Raw genomic sequence first — 19,538 nt, forward strand, 5'->3', positions numbered from 1 at the left:
TGCTTTATTCAGGCCTCACCACAACCATGTGAGGTTGTTCGTATTTACCTCAGTTTTCTTTTTGTTTGGTTGGTTTTATTTACATTTAATAAATGCTCATTGAGTTAGGTGTCAGAGGTACTCTGCACACTGGGGATAGAATCACCATAGTTCCATGCGCCAAGATCACACTGAGGGCTGGCGGCACAGTAATGAGCTGTACCCTTACAGAGCTTTCCACCTGTAAGAGTTTCGGGCACACTCTTAAACTTCTTTTTCTTTTCATTCATGATTTAAAAATGTATTACTTACACATAATTGTACATATTTATGGGGTACCGTGTGATGTTTCAACCCCTGTATACATTGTATAATCTTCAAGTCAGGGTAATTACCATATTCATCACTTTAAACATTTATCATCTCTTTGCAGTGTTAACATTTAAAATCTTCTAGATTTAAAATCTTGAAGTATACACTACATTGGTATTTTCTATACTCGCTCTACTGTGTAATAGAACACCAGAACTCGTTCTTTATGTCTAACTGTAACTTTTTACATTTTTGCCAACCTCTCCCGTTGCCCCACACCCCCTTCCCTCCCCAGCTTCTGGTAACCACTACTCTAGTTTCTGCTTCTGTGAAATCAACTTTTTAAGATTCCACATCTGAGTGAGGTGATGTGGTGTTTGTCTTTCTGTGCCTGGCTTATTTCACTTAACATAATGTCCTCCAGGTTCACCCATGTTGCCTCAAATGACAGGATTTCATTTTGTTTCATGGCTGGATGGTATTCCATTGTATATACAAGCCACATTTTTCTTTATCCATTCATCTGTAGATGGGCATTTAGGTTGATTCCATATCTTGGCTATTGTGAATATTGCTGCAACGAACACGGGAGTGCAGATGTCTCGTCAACGTGATGATTTCCTTTTCTTTCGCTATATACCCAGTAACGAGATTGCTGAATCACACAGCAGTTCTATTTTTAATTTTTTGAGGAATCTTCATACTGTTTTCCATAATGACTGTAGTAATTTTCATTCCCACCAACAGTGCATAAGTGTTCCTCTTTCTCAACATCCTCTCCAGCATTTGCTACTTTTTGTCTTTTTGATAACAGCCATTCTAACTGGGGCGAAGTGATATCACATTGCGGTTTAGATTTGCATTTCACCGATGATTGGTGATGTTGACTGTTTTCATATATCCGTTGGCCATTTGCACATCTTCTTTTGAGAAAAGTCTATTCAGGCATTTTTCCCAATTTTTAATTGAATTATTATGAATTTTGCTATTGTTTGGGCTCCTTATATATTCTGGATATTAACCCCTTGTCAGATGCATAGTTTGAAAATACTATTTCTCTCATTCTGTAAGCTGTCTCTTTGCTCTACTGATTGTTTCTTTTGCTGTGCAGATGCTTTATAGTCTGATATAATCCTATTGGTCTATTTGTGTTTTTGTTGCCTATGCTTTCGAGGCCTTACTGAAGAAAGGAATCGTTGCCCAGTTCAATTTCGTGAAACGTTTCCCCTATGTTTTCTTCTAGAAGTTTCACAGTTTCAGGTCTGACATTGCAGTCTTTAAGTCATTTTGATTTGACTTTTGTATATGGTGAGAGATAGGGGTCTGGTTTCATTCTTCTGATTGTGAACATACAGTTTGTCCAGCACCATTTATTGGGGAGACTGTCCTATCCTCCATGTATGTTCTTGGCTCCTTTGTAGAAAATCAGTTGGCTGTTAATGCTTGGATTTATATCTGGGTTCCCTATAATGTTTTATTGGTCTATGTATCTGATTTTATGTCAGTGCCCTGTTGTATTGGTTGCTTTTGTATATTTCGAGGTCAGGTAGTGTGTTGTCTCCAGCTTTGTTCTTCCTGCTTGGGATTGGTTTGGCTATCAGCATCTTTTGTGGCTCCATACAAATCTAGGATTTTTTTTTCTATCCGGACTGTCATTGGTATTTTGACAGGGATATCAAATGTCGAACATGGAGATCACTTTGGTTAATATGGACATTGTAACAATATTAATTCGTCCATGAATGTGGGATCTCTTTCCATTTATTTGTGTCCTCTTCAATTTCTTTTATCAGTGTTCTACAGTTTTCACTGTAGAGATCTTTCATCTCCTAGCTTAAGTTTATTGCTAGGATTTTATTTTTTATTTTTTTGTGGCTATTGTAAATGGAATTACTTTCTTGATTTCTTTTTCAGATAGTTTGCTATTGGCAAACAGACATGCTACTGATTCCTGTATGCTGATTTTATATTCTGCAACTTTACCGAATTCACTTATTAGTTCTAATAGTTACTTGGGGCAGTCTTTAGGGTTTTCTCTATATAAGACCATGTCGTCTGTAAACAGGGACAATTTGACTTCCTCCTTTCAGGTTGGATGCTGTTATGGTTTGGCTGTGTCCCCGCCCAGACCTCATCTTGAATTGTTGCCCCCATAATTGCCACGTGTTGTGGGAGGGACCTGGTGGGAGACAATAAAATCTTGGGGGCGGTTTCCCCCATACTGTTCTCGCGGTAGTGAATAAGTCTCACGAGATCTGTTGGTTTTATAAGGTGTTTCCCCGTTTGTTTGGCTCTCATTTTCTCTCTTGCCTGCCGACATGTAAGATGTGCCTTTTGCCTTCCATCATGATTGTGAGGACTCCCTAGCCACGTGTAACTGTGAGTCCATTAAGCCTCTTTTTAAAAAATAAATTACCCACTCTCGGGTATGTCTTTATCAGCAGCGTGAGAACAGACTAATACAGGCGCTCTTTATTTCTTTCTCTTGCCTAATTGCTCCGGCTAGAACTTTCAATACTAAGTTGAATTTAAGCAGTGAAAGTGAGCATTCTTTTCTTGTTACAAATCTTAGAGAAAAAGCGTCCAACTTTTTCCTATTCAGTATGATATTAGCTTTCGGTTTATCATATGCGGCCTTTATTTTGTTGAGGTATGTTTTTTACCTCTTTGCCCACTTTGCTGGGAGTTTCTATCATGAAGGGATGTTGACATTTTTTGAATGCTTCTCAGCATCTATCGAAATGAGCATATGGATTTTGTCCTTTGTTCTGTTGATGTGAGGCATCACTTTTATTACATTGCACATATATTGAACCAACCTTGCATCCCTGGGATGAATCCCACTTGATCATGATGGATGATGTTTTTAATGTGTTGCTGGTGTTTGGTTGAGGGTTTTCGCATCCATGCTTATTAGGGATATTGGTCTTTAGCTTTGTTGTTTTGTCGTGTCCTCGTCTGGCTTTGGAATTACAGTAATGCTGGCCTCGTAAAATGTGTTTGAAGCTATTCCCTCCTCTTCATTTATTTGCTTGTTTGTTTGTTTGTTTTTAAGCCTTTGAGAAGAATTGATACCAGTTCTTTACATGTTTGGTAGAATTCACCAGCAAATCCATCAGGTCCTGGACTTTTCTTTGATGGGAGAGTGTTTACTCCTGCTTCAATGTCATTATTCCTTATTGTTTCTGTTCAGGTTTTCTATTTCTTTGTGATGCAATCTTGGTAGCTTGTATGTGTTCAGGAACTTATCTGTTTCTTCTAGATTTTGAATTTCTTGGCAGATGGTTGTTCATGATAGTCTCTTATCATCATCTCCACCGCTGTTGTGCCAGTTGTAATGTTTCCTTTTTTTATCTCTGTTTTTATTTGAATCTTCTCTCTGTTTTCCTTAGTTAGTCTAGCTAAAGATTTGTCAATTTCTTTATCTTTTAAAAGGCTAACTCTTTGTTTTTTGATTTTTAAGTTGTTTTTAAAAAATCTCTATTTTGTTTATTTCTGCCCTGATCTTTGTTATTTCTTTTCTTCTGCCAACTTTGGGGTTTTTTTGTTGTTGTTGTTCTTTTTCTAGTTTCTTGGGGTGTAACATTAGGTTGTTTATTTGAGATATTTCCACTTCTGTTACACAGGCATTTATTGCTATAAACTTTCCTCTTAGAACTGCATTTGCTGTATCCCATAGGATTTGGTATGTTGTGTTTCCATTTTCATCTGTCTCAAGGAATCTTTAAATTTCCTTTTTCCTTTTTAATTCCTTCATTGACCCATCCATTGTTCAGGAGCATGTTGTTCCATTTCCACGACTTTGCCCAGTTTTCAATATTCCCTCTGTTATTGATTACTTCATTGTGGTCAGAAAGTACTCGATGTGATTTTGATTTTTAAAAGTTTGTTAAGACTTGCTTTGTGAACTAACGTATGGTCTATTCTGAGGAATGTTTCATGTGCTGTTGAGAAAAAATATGTATTCTGTGGCTTTTGGATGGAATGATCTGTAAATATCTGTTAGGTCCATGGGGTCTAGAGTGCAGTTTAATGCCGACATTAATTTTCTGTTTGGTTAATTTTCTGTTTGGATGATCTGTCCACTGCTGAAAGTGGGGTATTAAAGTCCCTCACTATTATTGTATTATGGTCAATCTCTCCTTTCAGGTCTTTTAATATTTGCTTTACATATTTGGATGCCCTGGTGTTGGGTGCATATATTTATAACAATTATAAGTATTTATATATATTTACTATATATATATTTACAAAATATGTATATTTACAATGGTTAGAATATACGTATTTAACAATTAAATATATATTACAATATATATTACAGTTGTTAAAATATATATATTTTGTAATATATATTACTATATATACAATTGTTACAAAAACATATGTATATATATACACACACATATATTTACAATTGTTATATCCTTTTGCTTTATTGACCTGTTTAACATCATATAATGGCCTTCTTTGTCTTTTTCTTTTTATGGTTCTTGACATAAAGTCTATTTTATCTGATCTAAATAGAGGTACTCCCACTCTGTTTTGGGTTCCATTTGCATGGAATGTCTGTTTCCAACCCTTTGCTTTCAGTCTGTGTGTGTCTTTGTCGGTGAAGTGAGTTTCTTCTAGACAGTATTTAGTTGGGGCTTGTGTTTTTAGCCACTCTATGTCTTTTAATTGGAGAACTTAGTCCATTTACATTCAAGTTTATCATTGACAGGTAAAAGTTTAACACTACCATTTTGTTACCTGTTTTCTGTTTTTTGTTTTTTGTTTTTTTTTTGGTAGATCTGTTCTTCCTTTGTTTCGCTCTTACTGTCTTCTTTTGCTGTTATGTATTTTTCTCTAGTAGTAAATTTTGATTCCTTCCTATTTATATTTTAGTGTCCCTATTATAGGTTTTTGCTTCGTGGTTACCATGATGAGATGTATAAAATATGTCTTATAATTACAACAGGTTATTTTAAACAGATAGCAGTTTAACTTTAATCACAGGAAAAACGAACAAAAACAAACTCTACACTTTAACTCATCCCTCCCTCCACACTTTGACTTTTTGATGTTTTAAGTTACATCTTTTTGTATTCTTATCTCTTAACCAATTGTTGTAGTTATTACTGTTTTGAACAGTTTTGTCTTTTAGGTTTCATACTTAAGATATATTTGGCAACCCGCGATGACAATATTATAGCATTGTAAATCTGTCTGCTTTCTTACTATTACCTGTGAGTTTTATACCTTCGGATATTTTTTTGTTACATGTTAGTGTTCTTTTCTTTCAGACTGAAGAAACCCCGTTAGCATTTCTTGTAAGACAGGTGTTGTGTTGATGATTTTTCTCACCTTTTTTCTTTTCTTTCTTTTCTTTTTGTTTCAGCAAGTCTTTTTCTTTCTTTTTTGTTGGAAGGATAGCTTTGCTGAATATGGTATTCTTGACTGACAGTTTTTTTCCTCTTCATCACGTTGAATGTATCATTCCTCCCTTCCCTGGCCTGCAGGGTCTCTGGTGAGAAATCCACTGAAAGCTGTATTGGTGACCCATTGAGTGTGATATGTTGTTTTTGTTGTTTTTCTCTTGATGCTTTGAGCATTTTTCTTTGCCTCTGATTTGTTTAAATAATTTGAATATGGTGTGCCTTGGGGAATTTGTCTTTGGGTTGAATTTTACTTGTCACCTCTGAGCTTCCTGTGCCTGAATGCTATGATCTTTCTCCAGATTTGGGAAATTTCAGCCGTTATTTTTCTAAATATGCTTTCTAGACCTTGTATTTTTTTTTTTTGTCTTCTTCAGCAATTTCTATTATGCAGAGTCTAATTTTCTTGATGATGTCTTATAATTCTTAAAGGCCTTCTTCCCTCTTTTAAAATGCTTTTGTCTTTTTCCTCCTCTATATATGTTCTGTCTTGGAGCTTACAGATTCTTTCCCCTGTTTGGTCAACTCTGCTGTTAAACCTTTCTAATGAGTTTTTCAGTTCAGTCACTGTATTCTCTATTTTAGGACTTCTGTTTTTTTTTTTTTTTAATTGTTTTTATGTCTTTGTCAAATTTTTTGTTTTGTTCCTGGATTGTTATTCAAATTTTATTTAGTTTGTTATCCATATTGTCATGTAATTCCCCAAACTTCTTTAGGATTATTCTGAATTGTCTGTCAGACATTCCATAGATCTTCAGTTTTTCTGGGTCTGTTACTGGAGTTTGGTTGGTTTCTTTTGGCGTGTCATATTTTGTGAGTTTTCACAATCCTTGTCTCTTTATGTTGATGTCTGTGTGTTTAAGGAGATGCTCACCTCTTCCAGGTTTTGCAGCTGCTCCTTGGTGGTGTCAAACCTTTACTACTTAATATTGGAACTTAATCCCTGGCCAGCTGTTGCTTTCAGTCTGGAAAAGACTTACTGTGAGCACGAGAACTTAAATGCTCCACTTAACTATGTTGCTGCCCTGCCACTGTTTCTTGGTCTGGGGAAGACTTAAGCGAACACTGGCCGATTATTGCCAACCTTTTAGTTCTTTCCAGGTCAAGGGAAGGCTCCATGTGATCACATGGGCTTAGTGAGAAATCTGGCCAGGGATCTGGGCCTTCCTGTGTGTTGCGCCCCCAGCAGTGCTGTGGTTCTGGCCAGTCTCCTCAGCATTGGCATGCCCACTGATCGTGGCACAGAGCAGCTGCCAAGATCCACGTGAGAGTTGCTGTGATCAGTGCACCCACTTTCTGTTCCCAATTCACCCCAGGTGTTTCAGCTCTCTTCTGGAGCTCTGAAGGGTACCCGTGGGATAGGGCTGGAGGGGACTTCCCATGAAGATTCCCAGACTGATGGGGAGGTCACATGTCCACTTCCAGTTCCCTCCTTCCACCTCAGAAATTGTGGGCCTAGAGAAATTCTCTGTGAGTAGCATTATGCTGGTTTGGGGGAGGAGGTGGCACAGTCTAACGTGACTGTTGTTCCTCTTACTGGTTGTGGCTTTTCTCAGTTTTGTCATCCCAGGAAGTTTCCTTGCTTCTCCCCCAAGTTCTAGTGAAATCAGGGTGGTATTCTTGCCTTTGATTAATTTGTAGTTGTACTTTTGTGGGAAGAGTGGTACTGTGGGATCATCTGTTCAGCCTTCTTGCTGACGTCGCTCCTCCTGTTTACCCCAGTGCTCAAATGCAGAAAGCGAGGCTAAGAAAAGGTGCAGGGATTTGTCCCTAGATTCTAATCCAAGATCCCGACCTATGTGTGCCTAACTGGAAAGCTATGCAGTGACGTGGGCCCATGGCAGGCTATAGGCCAACATTAAAGCCCCATTCATACTGGCCTCCTCCTAGACACAGAGGGAACACAGCATGTAGCAGAACAAGCCCTCTTTTGTCCTCAGAGGTGTGTGCCTACTTCAAAGCACACAAGACAAGGAATGGCAGAAGAAGGGGCATAATAATGGGCCTGCTGGACAGGACACTGTAGTGAGTGTTGGGAGATCTGGGGGCCAGGACAAGACCCACCACTAACTGTGACTTTGTCTAAGCAACTGGCTCTCTCCTGGCCACTTCTCTAATAACCAGATAACAGTTCTGAGCCACCATTGCAAGTGTCGGAAAGGTGGGTTTTTTGACCCCAGCTGGGATAAAAGGAAAGGGGGTGAGACATACCTCCAGCAATCATTTCAGCAGCCCATAGCTCTTATCAATGCAACCTCTCAGGCTTAGCAGCTATTGCTAGTATCATCATGATTTGCATGTAAATGACTGCTGCTGGATGATGATCTGGGGACAAATGGCATCCAGAGCTTATCCCAAAGGGCCTGATCTCAAGGAACCTGATGGATGTTGCCTCTAGGCCTGGTACAACACCAGCTGCTCTGTGGAGGGGGCATCCCAAGTAATCTTCACAACCCCTCTGTGAGACGCTTTCTTTCCCGCTCCCACAAAGAGTAATAGCATCGGTCCTTCTCAACCACCCAGGACTGCTGTGAGGAGTAATGAGAAAGCTCCCAACAGCCCTGGAAGATATTAGAAAGTGAGATACACCTGCTATGTACCCACAACAACAGCAACAACAAAAAAACAAGAACATGAGGAACATGATGCAAGTCCAACAGATTACTCATCCAGGCAATTGCAGAAAACATACCAGAGCTGTGTGTTATGAGACAAATGGTCACCGACATTACTACTAATCATTAAATGCCCACTGATGATACTATTCCCAGTGGAGTTACAAATGCCACCCAAAGAATCCATAGCTCCTGTCCTCTCGGTAGATATGGGAAGTCACTGTTACTGGGGACCAGGTTTTGCCTGGCATGCCCCCACACGTTTTACCCCATCTAGTTCTCACAGCAAGTAAATAAGACAAGTCTAGCTCCTACCTCTGGGAGGAGGCTGTTCACCCTCCCCTCACAATCCCCAGAGGACGCTGATGGATAAGTAAACCAAGACCAAAGCCTCCTAACCCATGCTCCATGGTGTGTGCCAATGGTTTATGATGTCTCTGCACTACAGGTCTTGTCCACCCTTAAGTGGCCAATTAGGGCCTGGGACAGCCTGCAAATATTACCCAACATAGTTGAGCACCACCAGTTTTGAGCCTCACCTTTACACCATACACCAAAACATACATGTGTTATCGTGTATGTAAACAAACTCCAAACCAAGCCGAAACAAGAACAGGATGTGTATACATTTCCTGAATGGGGTAGAATTCTGGTTATTTCCTGTGTAATTGCCAAGTATGTTCAACGTAGCTTCTCAGCAACCCATCAGCTATATGAATCTTAGCAGAACCGAAGACTAGACCCGATTTCTTCAGCCTTTCACTGAATTCTCCTCCTCTGCCTGTGATCCCTATCTGGGTCAATGGTACCCCAGGGCCACAAGTCACTCAAGCCAGAAACCTGGGTGTCATCCTTGGCCCCTCTCTGGACCTTGCCCCAGGCCCACCTCCAGCCTAAAACAGCACCGTTCTATCTATCCTATGAAAAGCATCTCTCAAATAATGCCACTTCCCTCCCAACCCTCCTCCACTAATTTTCCCCACAAACTTTAAAACCCACGAGTGAGTGAGTGCATTTTCTTTGGGCACAATTTCTCCTTATGCCCATCTATTTTCTGTGATTGAGACTAGAGGTGTCTAAAGATGGCCAGTGAATGAATAAAATTGACTGGCAGGGTCACAGAAACAAGCAAAGCCCACGTTGACCCTCACTGGCATGATCTCATTACACTTCCTCATGCTGGAGTCCCAGGAAAGCCAAGTCTCTCTTTGTAATCAGTGCAGTGAGGATGGGTCAGCCTTTTATGAGAGTGGTCTTGGAGCGTGTGCTCCCCCTTGGGATGGCTTAAAGGTTGAGCTGCCTACCCTGTGATGCTGCGGGCACCACTCTGGGGGTTCCAGCGAGATGCAGCTTTCCCCCTACAGGAAATAAACCAGATGAATGTGATTTGATATGACCAATGTGAGGTCCCATCACTCATTAGTATGTGTCTGGAAGGCCCACGGTTAGGCTCCATCTTTTGTAGGACACCAGCAGTCTTCCGACTGTTCTCAGGAGTACTCTGGCAGTCTGTAGAATTACCTCAGGTGACCATGGGGAGCACTGGAGGAGGGGCACGACAGATGCAGTTTTTTCCCCATTACGTCGCACCATCATTTTACCAGTCAAAAGAAGTCCCCAGTGGGTGCAGTGTGGGAGGAGATTGGGCACTGTGTGGTGGGAACTGTCTCCAAGCACCCTGTTACCGGGGAACCCTGACTCCATGAATGTTTTAGCTTTGCTGCATGTGGGATTGCAAGTACAGTGTCCCCATCACCAAGAGCATGGGCTGTAACTCACAGTTCAATAGGACCCCCTAGATTTGTAGTTGGTGACAGTGGCTTTTAGACTGCATTGCTGTAATGGAAGGATCCTTGCCTCAGATCAACCAGGGACTGTATCTTGGCTCCCTCTTGTGCTGGCGATGCAACCTCAGAATGGTGATCACACCACTCACCTTGATCCGGATGGTGGAATAATAAAACAAAAACATGTGACGCTCCTGTAACACAGCAGGCTGTGTAACATTTCATGGAGCTAAGTACAAATGTTGCTGCCTCTGTAAGGCTGCCCAGGATTCACGGGAACATAGCACCAGAGAGATTGAGGACAGGTGGGGCAGAAAAACAAGCTTAATCTCTTGCTCACTCGCACAGTCCAATGGTCTTCTGTTCACCAGAAGTGCTGGGTGAGCCTGGAGCAGTGGAATTTCTGACCCCACACCTTCTTCTGAGGCACTGTCGACTTTACTTTACTGACCTACCTGAGACGTCTCTCAGGCACGGGGATTGTGAGGTGATGTAAACGCGGGTCGGGGGGAGGTGTAAGCAAAGGAGAAGAACTCATAACTCGGTCACAGTCATATTTCAGAAACGAAGGTGTAAAGCTGACGACCCATGCCTTCCCCTATTGCTGACCTGTCTTTCCCCATTCCTGCATGTGATTGCCCTGCATGCTCAAATGGTTCATTATGCAATGGGTAATGGGCCTGCTCTTGAGATGCATGAGCATCTGTTTTGTGTCGCTGTAACAGAATACATGAGACTGCGTGATTTATAAATAAAAAAATATTTATTTAGCTCATGGTTCTGCAGGCTGGGAAGTTGAAGGGCATGGCCCTAGCTTCAGGCGAGGGCTTGTGTGCTGTGTCATAATGTGGTGAGGAAGGTCAAGGGGGAAGTGGACACATGCAATGAGAGAAAACCTGAGGGGCATCCTGGCTGTATAGCAACCTACTATCTTGGGCACTTTGTCCATTCCTGCGAGCACTAATCCAGTCTCGCCAGAGCAAGAACTCACTCACTACTGTGAGGAGAGCACCGAGACACCTACAAGGACAAAGGTGGAGCCCTCGTGACCCAAACAACCGTGCACTAAGCCTCACCTCCCAGCACCACCACCTTGGGGACCAAATTTCAACATGAGTGGAATCTCCTGTGTATACGGGGCTGGCAAAGGAAAGCATTTTCTGCTGTGAGGCTGCAGAGTCCACTGGCCTGCGCAATGGGGAAGGCAGGGAAGTCCTCATGGTCCATCCAACCCAAGAGGGCCTGAGGTGGACGATGGCAACTGGAGGTCGAATCAGCAGTGGAGGTGTTCCTTTCAGGAGATGATGCGTAGTGCTGTGGCTGTGTGTGGGAGTCAGTCGGCATCTGGTGGGTAGTGGGCATATGGTTCTGGGCAAAGCAGACTTGGGCAATGTTAGGATCAGATTGGAGAGCCCTGGAGAGAGTGTGGTGCTGGGGAGAAGGGCTCCTTGTTGCTGAGTCTGGCTACCTTTAAATCCCATCTCTGCCACTTGGGTTTCAAGAGTGACTGCCAAGTTGTGCCCTATCCACCAGATTTCCCCACATCATTTCTTGTTTCAACAAGTATTCGCATCCTAAATACACACATGCAAGCACAAGCATGCCCATGCACATGTATGCACAGACTCTCCCTGACACTCCCTTACCAGTGCAATGACTGAGCTCATGGTTATGACAGCAGCTATGAAGGAACGAACACCCAACAAGCCCCCAGCCCTAGGGAGTTGGAACGCTGCTCCTCTTTTGGACTAAACATGGGGTTTAGGGCTAAGCCCCATGATGTCAAGTCCTAGCCCCTTTTGGAGAAGCAGCAACATGGAGCTGAACTTCCCCCACTGAGTTAGGGCCCAGCTCAGGAGGACAGAGCCATTGTGGGGAGATAGGTGGTACCTGTGCCATCGAAAAAGCTGCAGAGACATGGGATCTAAAGAACTCCATCACTCCATAATTAACAGCTCTGTCTGTTCAGTACCTACGCGTCTCACCGTGGCTGTTCCCCAGGAATATAGGAAAAGGGCTGTGGGACTTCCAAATGCTGTCGCCTACCTGAACCTTACCCCATCTGGATTTCATTTGAGCTTAAAGGCCCTGGACCTCTGAAGAACCAGAGGGTGAGTAATTCACCCAGCAGGCCCTAAGAAAGCATTTTTTTTCCCTCCCCTGGCTTTGCACAGGGGACTACATGAGACAGGGGAGGGGGAGAGAGAATTTTGGTGTTCCTGTGTCCTAGTTAGGCTTCTTGATGCTAAAGAGCACATCCAATATCCTTGTCCATTTACTTTGGTGACTCCTGGTGCTGCAGTTTCTAACAGGGCCTCCTCCATGGTTGTTAACAGGGACAATTATGCTCCAACCGCCCCCCTTTCAGAATTCTCCTGCTGATACTGTGTTGCAACACATATCAAGGTCACCTTAGGAAGGCAAAAGAAAAAAAATAAAGTCCTCATCTTATGGAAAGGAACAATGCATAGTTGGAGACAAGGCCGTCTGTTGGAAGGGGTCTCTGTCTTGTGGTGGAGTAGGCGGGGCTTGGGAGCTCTTTGTCAGTACAGGGGTTAACGCCTTTTCTGAGATCCACAGATTCTTCCTCCCCATGACCCTCTCGCTTCCGCATATAAACACCGCCCAGTTTTCCTCAGATATGAAGACTGTGTGCATTGCTGGGGGTAAGAGAGATGTTATTCCGTCCTCATTCCTGCATGTGAGATGTTATTCCGTCCTCATTCCTGCATGTAAGTGCCCCGCCAGGGTCAGAGCTGAGAGCCGTGGAAAACTCACCGTTGATTGGCTACAGCCCATTGCCACCAGGACCTAGTAACAAGCAGCGCTGCCTCGAGGAGGAGGGCAGACAGCCTAACAGGGCTCAGGAAGATGCTAGCTCTCTCCCTTCACAACCCCACCACCACCAAAGCTGACCACCCCCAGTTCAGCCGACGTGTTGAAAGTTACATCAAATGCCACAAAGCAAAAACAGTCAAGCGTGCCAGCATTTATTTCAGGCCCGGTGACCGGGACACTGGGGCGAGCAGGGGCATGGAGCAGCAGAGGGGGCTCGGTCACCGTTCACGCCTGTGTCTGTGGCTCCGGTGGTCTCAGATTCCGAGTGCCCGGTATCCTCCCCTAGGGAGGAAAGCGAGTGACAAGTGGACCCTCGGGAGCCCTGGGGATTTCTGACTTGGCCTGAGGTTCTCTTGGTGGAACAGGAAGGGGAGGCGGATGGGCTTGGTGGCGAGCCAGTGAGACAGGCAGAGGCGGGCTCCGAAGGAGCTCTCGCCTGAAGCACTTGATGAAACATGCCAGGGCCCTCTGGAACCGGATCCTCCAAGACCCTCGCGGAAGAGCAGGTTCCCTGGGCAAGCCTGTGCCACTGGATGGGTCCTCCGCGGTGTCAGATACAGCAACCAATTCCTCAGGGTCTTTTTGCGGCCCTTTCACATTCTGAAAGACAGACTAAATAACTGGATCCTAATGATCCCTCCCATCCCTGGCTTCCGTTACGCAACTGTTGTGTGCATCTCCGGCCCTCTTCCATGGGTGAGGGATGCAGCAGTGACCTGCGCAGACCAAAGCCCAGCCTCCTAGGGGACATTCCAGGACAATGGAGGGAAGCCAGACTCACCAGGTCAGCAGGTGGAAGGAAGGGAGTGAAGATCATGCTTCCAGGAGTGTGTGATGTGCCGGTAGGGACCAACAGGACTTCAATGAAGACACCGGCGAAGCTCGTCACTCTGCCCGGTGCAAAGAGGCCGAGGGCCTGCCCCCTCCACGCCCCATTCAGGCCCTCTGCCCCTGCCCCATCGTCCCTCCCCCCTACAGCCTCGTGCTCCAGCAGCGGATACATTTCTGGCATGTCGCATTCCATTTGTTTCTGTATCTCTTACTCCCAGTCCTCCAATCTTTCTTTCCTTTGCTGCTGCTTCCTGGCCCTCTCAGCAGGCTCGAGCCACGTTTCTCCTTGCCGAGCAGAAAAAGCAGAGGTCTTCAAGCTGGTGATGAGTCATCATTTGGTGGGGATGCCACAGACCCGAGTGTCCATGTGGGTGCTCTCCTGCCTTTGATTCACAGGATTATGTACATGGATGCCCTGGGCAGGTGTATGAGTCCAAATGAGTCGTCACAGCAAGGAGCGTGAGCTGGGTAATGGTATCCAGAGTCCAAATCAACAGCAGTTTTCTTTTCAGAGGTTTACGTGAGACTCCACGTCTATGTACCAGTCAGTATCAGGTGGTTTAGGGCCTGGAGGGCTTGGAAAATGTGAGAGAGAGGGAGAGGTGAAGGGCCTGGGCTGGGGTGAGTTGAAAGTAGAACAGCCGACCAGCCCGGGCAGCATAGGGAGACCCCACCCCCACAGAAAATTTCAAAAGTAGCCTGGCATGGTGGCACACACCTCTAGCCCCACCTACTCAGGAGGCTGAGGGGGGAGGATTGCTTGAGCCTGGGAGGCGGAGGCTGCAATGAGCCGTGATGGCACCACTCCACTGCACTCCAGGCTGGGAGACAGAAGGAGACTCTGTCTCAAAAACAAACTGACAAATCAAACAAACAAACAAAAGAAAGTAGAAGAGCAGAGGTGAAAGCTCCTTGTTGCCTAGTCTTGCTATGTCAAAATCAGGCTTTGACATTTGGGTTACAAGCAATGCTGCCAAGTTATGCCCCCCGTTTGCTAACCAGGTCTGTGGGGTCCGCACCGCTGACTTCACAGGAGCTCCCTGCAAACAGTACCCTGAAGGGAAAGCGGAAGTAGGTGGCCTCAGAGTCTTTCTTTGGCTTTTGAAACAATAGTGCTGTTTAGGAAAGCATCTCTTACATAATCCTGAGGCTACAGAGTGGATCTCTGTGAGCCTATCATGGGCCGTGCCCTGAATGAGGCTCTGCTTCAAGCTCTTCTGTGAGGGAGAAACCGAGAGAGGCGTGAATGTAACAGAGAGTGATGGAGGGACGTTTATGGGGCTACGGGAGGACTGAGGAGGCGGGCAGTCACTCAGCCTTGGGAATTGGAACGGAGTCAGTGAAGAGTTCCCAGAGGAGGCGTGCCTGAAAGGAGGGACAGAAGAAATTGGCCAAGAAATAGAGAAAAGGGAGAGCATCACAAGTAGAAGCCCAAGACAATACCGTGAGGTTTTGCAACTGAAAATATGTAGGCCTGGTTTTCTGTTCTAGGGTTTAATAGAAGTCAAAGTCAGTCACGAGGTTCCAGTACAGGAACCTGAAAAGCTGTGCCTCACAGAGACACTGAACCCTGGTTTTTGAGAACCCAAAGGGTATATTTTTAATAGAATTTTGATATATATTGATTTAATAGAATTTGATAATAGAATTTTGATCAATAGCAGTCCATTGATCATTTTTCCAGTGTGATTCATGCTTCATGTGTCCTACCCTAAGATATCGTTGCCTAGCCTCACAACAGAGATTTTCTCTTCTGATGTTTGTAGGTTTTAATATTTTGCAATTTACACTTAGATCTAGGATTTATTTTGAATTAATGCCTGCATGAAGTGTGAATAATGTCGGGATGAATGGTGAGATATTGAAGTTGTTTGGGTCTTCCGTAAAGAGATCTACTTTTTCCAGCACTATTAGTTAATTGTCAGCTAATTTAATTATCTTTGAGCCTTTATTAGAAATCAACTTACTATATATATGTAAGTCTATTTCTAGCCCTTCTTCTATTTCATCCAATGATCCCTATGTGAATTCTTAAGGTCATACCAGGCTGTCATGATTACCATGTCTTCATATTAAGTCAGAGACTTTGGTGATGTAGGTCCTTCATGCTTGTTCTTTTCCAAATGGCTTTGGATCTTCTATGTCATTTGCATTTATATATAACTTTTGAGAAACAGTTCTTCACTTTAATTATGATTATGGTGAGCCTATAGATCAATTACTTGAGAATTGACATCTTAACCTGAGTCTTCTGATCAACGAACATTATATATCTCTGTTTATTTAGGTCTTCACTTTCTCTCGCCAGTATTTTATAGTGGTCTGCATACAGGTCTTTCACATATTACATTAAAATTCTCAATAGATACCTCATTTATTTTGCTGTAATTATAAATGACATTTTAAATAATGTCATCTCCAATTATTTGTTCCCAGTATGTTGAAGTACAGTGGGTTTTTGTATGTTGAGTTTCTGTCTTGTAACTTTGTTATGTGACTTGTTAGGTCTAGGAGATGTTTATCCCCACATTCCTTAGTATTTTGTATGTAGACTATCATGCTATTTGTAAATGGAGAGGTTTTTTTTATTCCTTCCTATTCAATCTGTATGCCTTTTATTTATTTTCCTTGGCTCATTGCACTAGCTGGGACCTCAAGGATAATTGTATACGCATAGTAAGAGTCTGCCTTATTTTTAATCTTATGGGAGAAGCATTCAGTATTTCACCATTAGGCATGGTGCCAGCTGCAGGTTTTTTGTAGGAGTACTTTATTAGGTTGAGGACGTTGCTTTATGTACTTATCAAGTGGTTTGGGTTTTTTGGTCACGAATGGGTGTTTTATGTTATCAAATTACTTTTCTGTTATATATCTGGATAATAAATGCTCTTTTCTTTTATTCCATTAATATGGTGAAATATAGTCACGGATTTTTAATGGTAAAATGACCTTACATTCCCAGGACAGACTGTGCTTGGTAATAGATTATTTTTTTTCATATATTATTGGATTCAAGTTGCTAAAATTTTATCAAGGAGTTTTGTATCTATGTTCATTAGGAACACTGGTTTGTAGTTCCTTTTTTTCTTCCGGTATCTTTTTTCTATTTTTTTTTTTTTTTAAATAAAAGTAATGCTGCCATCATAAAATGAACTGGAAAGTGTTCCCTCCTGTATTTTCTAAAAGTGTTCTTTTGGGACTACTACTATGTTTTCTTTAAATGTATGATACTGCTAACCAGTAAATCTATTGAAGACTGAAGTTTTCTTTATGATTTACAAATACGGTTTAAAAAAGTCTCCACATAACCATTCTTTTAACCTTAACAAGGTCTTTAGGGATGATTACCAATTAATTATATGTAGTTATTAGAAGAGTGTGCTTAAAAAATTTTCCTCAGCTTTTAAATGTCTTATTTTCTTTCTTCTTTTCTTTAATTTTTATTTTTCTTTATTTCTTCTAAAACAATTAACGGGATACATGTGCAGAACGTGCGGGTTTGTTACATAAGTATACGTGTGCCATGGTGGTTTGCTGCACCTGTTGACCCATCCTCTAAGTTGCCTCCCCTCATCCCCTACCCCCCAGCAGGTCCTGGTGTGTGTCCTTCCCCTCTCTGTGTCCATGTATTCTCATTGTTCAACTCCCACTTCTGAGTGAGAATGTGCGGTGTTTGGTTTTCTGTTCCTGTGTTAGTTTGCTGAGAATGATGGTTTCCAGCTTCATCCATGTCCCTGCAAAGGACATGATCCCATTCCTTTTTATGGCTACGTAGTATTCCATGGTGTATATGTACCACATTTTCTTTATCCAGTTTATCACTGATGGACATTTGGGTTGGTTCCAAGTCTTTGCTATTGTAAATAGTGCCTGCAATAAACGTACATGTGCATGTATCTTTATAGTAGAATGATTTATATTCCTTTGGGTATATACCCATTAATGGGATTGCTGGGTCAAATGGTATTTCTGGTTCTAGATCCTTGAGGAATCACCACACCGGCTTCCACGACGGTTGAACTAATTTACGTTCCCGCCGACAGCGTAAAAGCGTTCCCATTTCTCCACAGCCTTGCCAGCATCTATCGTTTCTTGACATTTTTAATAATCGCCATTCTGACTGGCATAAGTTGGTATCTCATTGTGGTTTTGATTTGCATTTCTCTGATGATGAGTGATGTTGAGCTTTTTTTCATATGTTTGTTGGCCGTGTAAATGTCTTCTTTTGAGAAGTGTCTGTTCATATCCTTTGTCCACTTTTTGATGGCATTGTTTGTTTGTTTTTTCTTGTAAATTTGTTTAAGTGCCCTGTAAATTCTGGATATTAGCCCTTTGTTAGATGGGCAGATTGCAATGATTTTCTCCCGTTCTGTAGGTTGCCTGTTCATTCTGATGCTTGTTTCTTTTGCTGTGCAGAAGCTCTTTAGTTTAATTAGATTCCATTTGTCAATTTTGGTTTTTGTTGCAATTGCTTTTGGCGTTTTCGTCATGAAGTCTTTGCCCTTTCCTATGTCCCGAATAGTATTGCCTAGGTTTTCTTCTAGGGTTTTTATGGTTTTGGGTTTTACATTTAAGTCTTTAATCCACCTTGAGTTAATTTTTGTATAAGGTCTGAGGAAGGGGTCCAGTTTCTGTTTTCTGCGTATGGCTAGCCAGTTTTCCCAGCACCATTTATTTAATAGGAGATCCTTTCCCCTTGTTTTTGTCAGGTTTTTCGAAGATCAGATGGTTGTAGATGTGTGGTGTTATTTCTGCGGTCTCTATTCTGTTCCATTGGTCCATATGTCTGTTTTGGTACCAGTACCATGCTGTTTTGGTTACTGTAGCCTTGTAGTATAGTTTGAAGTCAGGTAGCATGATGCCCCCAGTTTTGTTCTTCTTGCTTAGGATTGTCTTCGCTATATGGGGTCTTCTTTGATTCCATATGAAACTTAAAGTAGTTTTTCTTCTAGTTCTGTGAAGAAAGTCAATGGTCTTGATGGGAATAGCATTGAATCTATAAATTACTTTGGGCAGTATGGCCATTTTCACGATATTGATTCTTCCTATTCATGAGCATGGAATGTTCTTCCATTTGTGTCCTCTCTTATTTCCTTGAGCAGTGGTTTGTAGTTCTCCTTGAAGAGGTCCTTCACATCCCTTGTGAGTTGTATTCCTAGGTATTTTATTTTCTTTGTAGCAAAGAAGAAATCATGGGAATTCACTCATGATTTGGCTCTCTGCTTGTCTATTATTGGTGTATAGGAATGCTTGCAATTTTTGCACATTGATCTTTGTATCCTGAGACTTTGCTGAAGTTGCTTACCAGCTGAAGGAGATTTTGGGCTGAGACGATGGAGTTGTCTAAATATACTGTCATGACATCTGCAAACAGAGACAATTTGAGTTACTCTCTTCTTATTTGAATACGCTTTATTTCTTTCCCTTGCCTGATTGTCCCGGCCAGAACTTCCAATTCTATGTTGAATAGGAGTGATGAGAGAGGGCATCCTTGTCTTGTGCCGGTTTTCAAAGGGAATGTTTCCATGTTTGTCATAAATAGCTCTTATTATTTTGAGATATGTTCCATCAATACCTAGTTTATCGAGGGTTTTTAGCATGAAGGGGTGTTGAATTTTATTGGAGGTCTTTTCTGCGACTATTGAGATAATCATGTGGTTTTTGTCATTGGTTCTGTCTATGTGATGGATTACGGTTACTGATTTGCGTATGTTGAAGTAGCCTTGCATCCCAGGGATGAAGCCGACTTGATCGTGGTG

The 19,538-nt window shown here is 42.5% G+C and overlaps 1 protein-coding gene and 1 non-coding gene across 4 annotated transcripts in view; one reads left to right on the plus strand and one right to left on the minus strand.

The window, feature by feature from the left end:
* Nucleotides 1-19,538, plus strand: part of DMRTC1B (DMRT like family C1B) — a 72,514-nt gene that overhangs the window by 18,470 nt on the left and 34,506 nt on the right. The gene's annotated exons all lie outside the window — the stretch shown is intronic.
* LOC112206838 (uncharacterized) lies at nucleotides 13,080-13,908 on the minus strand. Its single transcript, XR_010154718.1, has 2 exons — nucleotides 13,730-13,908; nucleotides 13,080-13,230 (listed from the first exon to the last, which is right to left on the minus strand). It is a non-coding gene; the product is annotated as an uncharacterized LOC112206838 (transcript).

Source organism: Pan troglodytes, chromosome X (genome assembly GCF_028858775.2).
Source record: "Pan troglodytes isolate AG18354 chromosome X, NHGRI_mPanTro3-v2.0_pri, whole genome shotgun sequence".
NCBI classification, from domain to species: Eukaryota; Metazoa; Chordata; class Mammalia; order Primates; family Hominidae; genus Pan; species Pan troglodytes.